The sequence below is a fragment of the Bidens hawaiensis genome, unplaced genomic scaffold, assembly GCF_021521415.1.
Source record: "Bidens hawaiensis isolate Kalapana, Puna unplaced genomic scaffold, B.hawaiensis_p1.1 tig00031852_1, whole genome shotgun sequence".
NCBI lineage: Eukaryota > Viridiplantae > Streptophyta > Magnoliopsida > Asterales > Asteraceae > Bidens > Bidens hawaiensis.
The window spans coordinates 29,913-39,210 of record NW_027495397.1 but is presented as its reverse complement, the minus strand read 5'-3'; the positions used below and the strand labels follow the sequence as shown (position 1 = coordinate 39,210).

At 31.4% G+C, this 9,298-nt stretch overlaps 1 pseudogene; it reads left to right on the top strand.

Annotated features, from left to right (window-relative positions):
- The first annotated feature begins 2,418 nt into the window (after positions 1-2,418).
- Positions 2,419-4,496, top strand: LOC143582730 (uncharacterized protein At2g29880-like; annotated as a pseudogene).
- The last annotated feature ends 4,802 nt before the right edge of the window (positions 4,497-9,298 follow it).

The window sequence follows — 9,298 nt, the reverse complement described above, 5'->3', positions numbered from 1 at the left end:
CTTCCTGACATCCTTAATTACATATTTCCTTAAACTAAAAAATAATTTAAATAGTGTGTGAATAACCAAAAAGGATGTATGAATAACCATTGCCTTTAAATATCTTCCCTTTCTAAAACATATACGTATTTATTTATTTCATTAAAATTAGGTTATTAAATGGCTACCTTACCCCTTATTTTTCATTAAAGATTTTTACGGACCTTGAACGTGTTACTGGCTCCGGGCACATTTACTAGCTTCAATGCATTAATAGACATCTGACAAGTTAACCCGTGTCAGTTAACGTGTTAGGTACCGTTACACCTATTCCACTAGTAACTGACTATGCATCCAGCGTCGGTTAATGCATCTGATGTCGGTTAACACATCTGAATGTGACCCGTGTCAGACATTGGTTAAATCGTCAGAGGTCGGTTACGTCTCTAACGCCGGTTAACTAGTACAAAGTCGATAAACATGTCTAGCGCCAGTAACGCGTTTGAAACCCGTCTAATTAAAACACATCCGGGGTCGGTAAAATACTCATTCAATAACTTAATTTTAATTAAATGGATAAATATGTAATATATATGTTTTACAAATGGAAATATGTAGGGGTGTTCAACGAATTGAATTTCGAATATTCGAATATTCGAATCGAATTATTCAAATTTTGAATTTTTGAACCTGGATTCGAATTCGATTCAAATTCGAAATAGACTTGACAAATTTGATTGGATTCGATTCTAATTCAGAACAGCTAATTCGATTCGAGTCGAGAATTAAATTCAAATTCAAATCGATTCGAATTCAGTTAAAAAAATCAATTTCAATTTCAAAACCACAAATTTGAGTTTTTAACAGAATAAAAGTTAAAATATAAGTTCATAAAATAAATAAATCATTTGAACTTTGAGGTTATTATCCTGATATTTAAAATGGAAATGTCCAATTAAATTAATTATTTGCCAAAGTGATAGAACCTTAAGTTTTTAATCTCTATTAAACAAAAGATTTATGTAGTTTATCTTTTAATAAATAAGAATATATATATATATACACACACATTAATAAAAATAAAATGTATAATTTGGATTCGAATTTCGAATCGAATCGAATTTAAAATCATAAATTCGTCTTCGATTACTCAAATCGAATTCTAACCGAATCGAACTCAAATGATTGAAAATCGAATTCGAACTTTCAAATTCGAATGCGAGTCGAATCGAATTTCGAGTTCTTCGAGTCTGATTCGAATACTGAACACCCCATTGTAACTGATTACGGTTGGAAAAATATGAAATTAATATATGTAAATCTCCCTATTTTTATATCCGTTGTCAATGTGATTTGGATTTTGTTCGGGTCGTTTAATTTTTTTGACCGACTCTATGGTGATTGGTGGCATCCTAACTTTCCCTTTTTAAAAAAAAAATAAAATATTTTCATTAAATAAACATAAATATAAACTAATTTCTTTTTTATTTTGAAATTTAGAATGAACACTCACCCAATTTCTTTGCTAAACGCTCTTCAATATGTAACCAAGATAAGGTGGACAATGACATTAATCGACATCCAATTAACAAGATATTATTATCAAATATGAAAATTTCCCATTTCACCAACCTCAGTCAGGTCTAAATGTTCATGCCATTTGTCAAAATGCAGCAAACAACTTAAACAAAAGGACTTGTATGTTCTTGACGATTGTCTTCTTAACTATTATTTAATCGACTAATTGCTTTGAATTTTAAAATCTATAAAGAATACACACACATTCACTGAATTATTTATATTATTGCGAAAAAAAACCTAAATTGTTTAAATTTTATTCTCGATTGTCCAAGTTTCCAAATTCCGAAAGAGCCTCTCAACGATTTAGAAAAGTAGCCCAACTAATTAAAGTGCTTTCATTTCCCGTGTACCAGTGGTCGTGAGCTAGGGGTTAGAGCAACTACCCTGACGAGTTAATGGTAAGATGAAACCATTGGCATATATTAATAACTGGGATGGAATGGTTGGACCTCAGGCAACCAAATGCACGTGCAAAACCATTGATAATAACCTCGTGACATTGAGCTATCTTATGCTAAACGAGCTAGCTTTAGTCTAGCTGAGGCTTGACTCTTATCTCCAATTATGAAATATGAAATGTACATATGAAGTTAAAAGTAATTACAACAACAATCCGTAAAGTTTAACGGTCTAAGGAGGGTATAATGTACTAGGCAATTAACCATACTATTTTCATAAAGACCTTCGGCTCAAGTTAAACGTAATTAGATTGTTTTTAATATAAGAAATATTATTTAAAAAAATGAAAAGCTAACTTTTCCTAACGTAATTAGTGGATCCGTGTGTAAACCCAATTTGGCAAAGCATCTCATGTTTAGTTTCGATTCCACACATGCATGTATATGAGTCTAAATCATGATGACTTGCAAGAAAGGTAAACATCTTGCTCAGTTTCTAGATATATACTTTTTAGAACTCAAGTTATTTATCGTGTCACGTATTTTAATGATGATTAGTTTTTTATTAAACGATCGACTAACTCATACACCCACTAACTAATACAATGTATAATTAAATGATATAGTTAACAATTACACAAGCTTGTTGTGGCTAAAGAAAAAAAGGTTAGATTCATAAACAAATAAACAATGAATTAAATCATTACAAGATAATATGATCTTTAATGTAGTGTTTGTTATGATGTAATGAGGAAAGGAATGAAATGACTCATTCAACGAGAATGAAGTTAGGCATGTTTGGTTTAAGAATGGAAAGAAATCATCCATTACCAATGGAATGGGATTCCTTTGATTTCATTCCTCTCACCCCCCCTTCTTTCATTTTCATTCATGGCCTCAATTCGTTAATTATTTATCCTCTAAATAAGGAATTGATTACAATCAAAGCTATTGTCGATCAATTGCTTATATATTGCTGATCAATTGCACATAATCACAAAGCAAAGGTCACAAAGCAGGAGTCACACATCAGAATTCGATTCCATAAACCCTAAATCGTTGAATCCAGAGGTTAGTAATTCCATTACACATCATTCAGTTCTATTTGTTAAAGCTTATTTTATTATCAATTGTTCTACTTCTTCATCAAGCACGCTAATTTACTGTGATCTCAATTATTGAGTCACCTGCAATACAATAAATTGAATATTATATTTTTATTTGAGTGGTTATGTGATTTGAATATTTGATGTTCAATTTGATCTCCCTGTATGTTTTTGCTAATAAATTGAATATTATAATTTTATTTGAATGGTCATGTGTTTTTACAAAGCAGATAATGGGTTTAAGCCTGGCTTGTTGCAGCAGTGCTTGATGTGCTTAATTCGGGTTCTATTTACAAAGAAGATAATGGGTTTAAGCCCGGCTTCTACAATGTTGTGGAGCAACAACTTGCAATCTTACTTCCTGGAGTTGGCTTAAAAGCAAAGCCGCATATAGAGTCACGGATAAAGACAATGAAAGCAGAGTGGTCAGTCGCGCATGATATGTTAGCAGGGAATAACACAAGTGGTTTTGGCTGGGATTACACTAATGGCATGCTCGACGCTCCGCAACCTGTTTGGGAAGCTTATATAAAGGTAATATATAGTCGTATATGATTGTAGCATTCTATAGTTATTCGTTTACATTTTTATCTTTATATGTTAACTCTAAACATTATATCTCCTTTTAGGTGCACAGAAAGGCATCGAAATGGAGAGGAAAAAATTTCCTCACTACTGGGAATTGTGTAATGTATTTGGAAAGGATCGAGCGAATGTAAGAGAAGCTCAAACAGCTGCTGATATTCTATCAGACATAAACAGAGAAGAACAAGTTATTGGAGATGGATTAGAAGATATAGATGTCGAGCAGCCATTAAACAGCCTTTCATATGCAGCTTCAAGGGAAGAATCAAGTACACAACGAAAGAGAAAAAGACGCAACAGTTGGGATCCGCTAATGAACAGTTTGAAAGAGTCAGTGGAAATAATTGGTGCAGAAATTAGGGGGGCTACGGAAACATTTAATAGAGTTTTTGGAACAGAGAGCAATAGAGAGGAATTGTGTAACAACCTTTTTGAGGAGATGAACAAAGTTGTGGGTTTGACTACTCATGAGTGTAACAAGGCTGTATGCAGGCTCGCGCAGAATGAGGAGTTGATGGTAATATTTTTTAAGGTTGATGAAAATCGCAAGCTTGGATGGGTAAGGGACATGCTTGAAGACACGGCTTGAAGACATGGCTGGATGTGTAAGGGACTGCTATTTTGGATTATTTGGATGACATTTTTTTTAATTTCCTGGTTGAAACTGTTTAAGTGATTTTAAGTTTATTTTAGTTGAAAACTTTTGATTGATTTTAAATTTACTAGTTAATTATATATGTTTTTTTTCATAATACAAATTTACGATAAATTAAAATTGGATAGTGATGTGAAACATGTATAAAATAATTACTGTTTAATTAGATGTGTTTTTTTTTCATGATACAAATTTACTATTATATATTAAAATTGGATACAGAAGTTATAACATGTATAAAAAATAATTTAATGATACGAGGGTATTTTTGTCATTTGTAATAAAATTTATTCTATTCCTTCATTGTTTCTTATTTACCAAACTGCACAATGATTCATTTCATTCTCATATGGTAACCAAACGAGTCAATGGAATGATAATGATCTATTTCATTCCCTCCTCCATTCCATTCCCACCTCCATTCCATTCCTCCTTAATTTCATTACTCCATACCAAACAGACCCTTAGGGTGAGTGTGTGACTATGTGGATCGAACGTGTTGTACATGATTCAACCATTACTCTTTAGGCACAAACAAATGTCAAGCTACAGATTTGTCCTCTTACCAAACTGAAAGCTCAATCAAAGCTACCTTTCAACCTATAACAAATACATATAAGGCTTGATCCTATAACAAATACATAGTTTAGCATATAAACTATGTTTGGACCTTTTTATAAGTGTGAGAAATTCGATATTAATAACTTAGTTTGCTCATATAAATAAGACTGAACTGTGGTTTTTGTTCCTTTTTGTGACATTCGTCAATTTCGGGTTTCGTTTGTATTCGTTTTTGTATTCGTTTATCATGTAAACCGATCCATTTTGTAAACCAAAGCTTATGATATAATCAAAATGATGGATTTTATGTTACAATATTGTTTTACACTTGTTGGGTCTTGAAAACATTCTTTTTGGTCCTTAAAACTCCTTAAAATGACTTAAACCAAACTTTGGGGACTATTATTGCCATTTACCAAAAACTTGTTTGACCATTTCAACCATCACATGCATCTTTACCCTATTTGTATGAACCATACTCTTACCATTGTAAAAGCAAGGCTCCATACACCATTTTGGTTGTTCATCTTCTCCAAAATCTCTCTCAAATCCAAGTATTCATCTTCAACATTTTGTTATTTTGATTTCTTAAGGTCAACTAACTATAGTCTTTCATTTTAACTTGTTCATATAATATTACTAACACTTGAATATGGTGGTACAACATATATATAATACACACCCCTTGTTTCCTTTATTTGTTACTTCACCGACTCCGGTTGGTTAAGTTTCGAATGTCATAAGGCAAGGCTTCATGGAGGACTTTGTGTTCTTGATATATATACACACACACATAACTTATTATACATATCACTTATGATTAACTTCTAACCCTTTTAGTTTGTTCATCTTATTTATAAGTTTCATGGTGTGGGTTTGTATAAGACTAACATCGGTTTAACCGAAACTAGTCCAAACCGGAAACCGAACTTTTGTTTACTAGTTTTGTTAAAATAGTTGTTTAAACATGTTTATTGCTAGATTTGAGTTTCAAAAATCATTTTTACAAGTTCTTTGATATTAAGCATATGGAATCCATCTATGAACTCGTTGGGAGATGGAAACCGAACTAAACCGAAACTTTTGCTTAAAAGACTTGTAGTTAACTTTTTAGTTGTAAAATTTAAGTTTTCTTCATTTATAAACCAATATACAAGTTCTATGATATTTGGCCATGTAGAAACCATCTATGAACTATCTGTGAGATGGAGACCGAACCAAACCGAACTATACTGACTTTTACTCGCTTAAGACACACAAGTGTGTTTTTAGCTATCAAGACTTGTATATTTCTTTAAAAATAGTTTACAAACTGATTTTAATTATTTTATTAAGTACTTGGAATTGTTGGATCCAACTTGATCTCATCATATAGTTTGGACCGACAAAACCGAACACTCGCTTAACGTGCGTTGTTAGTTCTAAACAATAGATCTACATACTTGGTTAAGTGTTAGTATACTTTAATGAGTTATCTCATAACAATTAATATGTTGGAAAGCTGACTTTGGGTTTAACCATTTGTCAAGACCCGAATCGACAACCCGAACACTCGTTAAAAACCCGTTTTAGTATCTTTGTCCCAAAGGAACTTGCATTTTAGCATTTTTCCCACCTTATTACTTAACATTGGTTAAGTAAATATTAAGGTTAGATACTTTAACCTGGTTTCGAGCAAACTTACATTTTTAAAGGATTGTTATTATAAATTCTTAAATAGTTACATTTTAAAATTCTTAAATAGTTACATTTTAAACCTTGAACTTTAATTGTTTACTTTTTGCAACAATTATTTTATTTAAAGATCTTCAAGACAACCATTCTAAATCCAAGATTTTATTGTCATTTAGGCCTTGCTCGTTAAACTTCATCCATACGGTTATTCATCTTTTACCGATCAAGTTTTATACTTGAACATGAGTAACTTCATACCCCGTTTTCTATCTTTTGTTTTGGGGTGACATTTCATACTTATTCAAATCAAATGCTTTATACTTGAGTCTTAAACCACAAACGTTGTTGTATACTTCACTTGAATAATTGCTCGATTTGGTGTTCTATGCTTATATGCCTATGTGTTTATCGCTTTCGGTTGGTGGAATCTATAAATCCTATACTACTTGGCATCCCCTTGTAGCAAGGTGTCGTTAACGTAATGCAATTAACGATATTCTATTAAATCCTAGACTACTTGGCAATCCCTTGTAGCTAGGTGGCGCTAACGTAATTCTATTAGCGATTGTCAATTTATCCAAGTTTATAGCTATTATTTATGGTTTTGTATACTAGTTTTGTGGGTTTTCATACTATATATCTATTGTTCAAACTTATGAATTGCTCACCAACCTTTGTGTTGACAACTTTATTTTATGAAATGTTACAGGTTTGCATCTAGGTTGATTATGGAGTTCGATGAAGAAAATGACACAAATACCGTTATGATATTAGCAAAAATGAACAATATTTGATTTGCTATATTTTGCTATATTTTGTTGTATTTGACTTATGAATATTTGGTTATATGACATTTTCGATGTTGTGAAATGAAATGAGTTTGCTAAATATTGTCGCTTTAAATAGTGTCATGCGCTTATGGGCAATCGTTACACCTCGACATGTTCTGCCGCCTTTGGTCGGGGTGTGACACTTTTGGTTTGTCAAAATCTGTGGTTTTAGTCAAATAGTTTCAAATCTGCAATTTTCGTCAATGTGGTTTCATTTTGCTTGCAATTAAACCCGATCCCACTAACCCCGTTAAGTCGAGTTTAATTACAAGTGAAATGAAACCACATGGATGAAAATCGTGAAACTATTGTACTAAAACCGCATATTTTAACAAACCACATGAACGAAAATAGCAGTTTACTCTATAAATAACTTACATAAAGAAGTGGTCAAATGGACTATTAGTCTGCTCATGTAGTTTCATATAAAAATTCTCAATAACATTAAGCAATAAGCATGTATGAAAGTTCAATTCTTTAGAAATTGTCAAATAACATTAAGGCCATTCAAGAAAATTAAAAAACAAAATGTTTGGCAAAGAATTTGGATTTGACTTGGAATTGAAGGAACTAGAATTTGACTGGATTAGCATAACTACACGAGGTTAATTTACAAAATATTCCATAATTAAAAATCAATCTATAAAAGTCTTTTAAATTGCTAAAAGAAATTTAATTTAAAGCATCCAAGTTGCTTTATCATATGATTTGATTTGATAATCATCATCATTATAAGTTATTAGGATGTGTGTTACATGTGCATTGTATAAGTAACCAAATACCAAAAGTTAATGAACAGGAAGATACAATGCACATGTGTATTTTGAATAAGCTATAAATTGATAATATTGATGATTGATTGCGTGTTATGTACATCGATTATTAGTAACTAAAAGCTAAGCGGTGAAATATTTGTAAAATGTAAAATTTGATGACTAAGTAGTGTATATAATGTCATCAGTGAAATGTTATTTGCATAATTGTTACTTTAAAGGAAGTAACTAATTAATGTTGAAAGTATATAATAGAGAACAATAAAAGGATGAATCATGTATACCTTTTAGATCTGAGAACACTTAGAAGGAAAACATGATTCTTATGTTGATAATGAAGATGATCGAATTTACGTTTAGGGTGTACCATTAGGATACCTAAATCTCACGGTTTTAGAGACAGAAAGAGAGAGGTCGTCTTTTATGGTGTTGTTGGCTACTTGGATAGCGTTTGAGAATGCACCATCATCCTTGTCTCTCTAATAAACACATCCAAGGGAGAAACCTTATTTATGCTAGTAAGAGTAATTACGTCAATCAAATGACCTATCATAGAATATTTATTTAAGTCAATAATCAATTATAATTAGATAAATAATCATAAGGGTCGTATAATTGATTAATATAAATATTAACCTTACATTACATTGATATATAGATCAACATAATAAAAGTAATAGTAATAAAGTGAGCTTAAAAGCTTTTACGAGTCAAGTTCAATCGTTAGACATAGAACTTGAAAGGAAATAAGTTGAAACGCTAGTATGGTCTAAGGTAGAGGCGTAAAAATCAGGCTTTTGCCCGCCATTTTGGGTAGAAAGTTTTTGGTAAAATCGTTTTTTGTTAAAACTTTTTATTGAGAGGGAAATGATCAGGTTTGACTTGTTTAAATCAAAGTTATAATTGTTCAATAGAGTTTGACCGGGTTCAATATGGTTTCAAAATATTGAGTTACAACCTGATTTCAACCATTTAGTTTGTTACGGGTTCACACAAACTGATTCAGGTCATCAACAAAACAAAATATTATAATTTGAAGTGGCATGTATCATGAATAATTTCACATGCCACATGCTCATCATCACAACCTTATACATTCATATTTAGAAACATAAATATATAATATATTATTAATTTGTTGTTCTGTATTAAACGA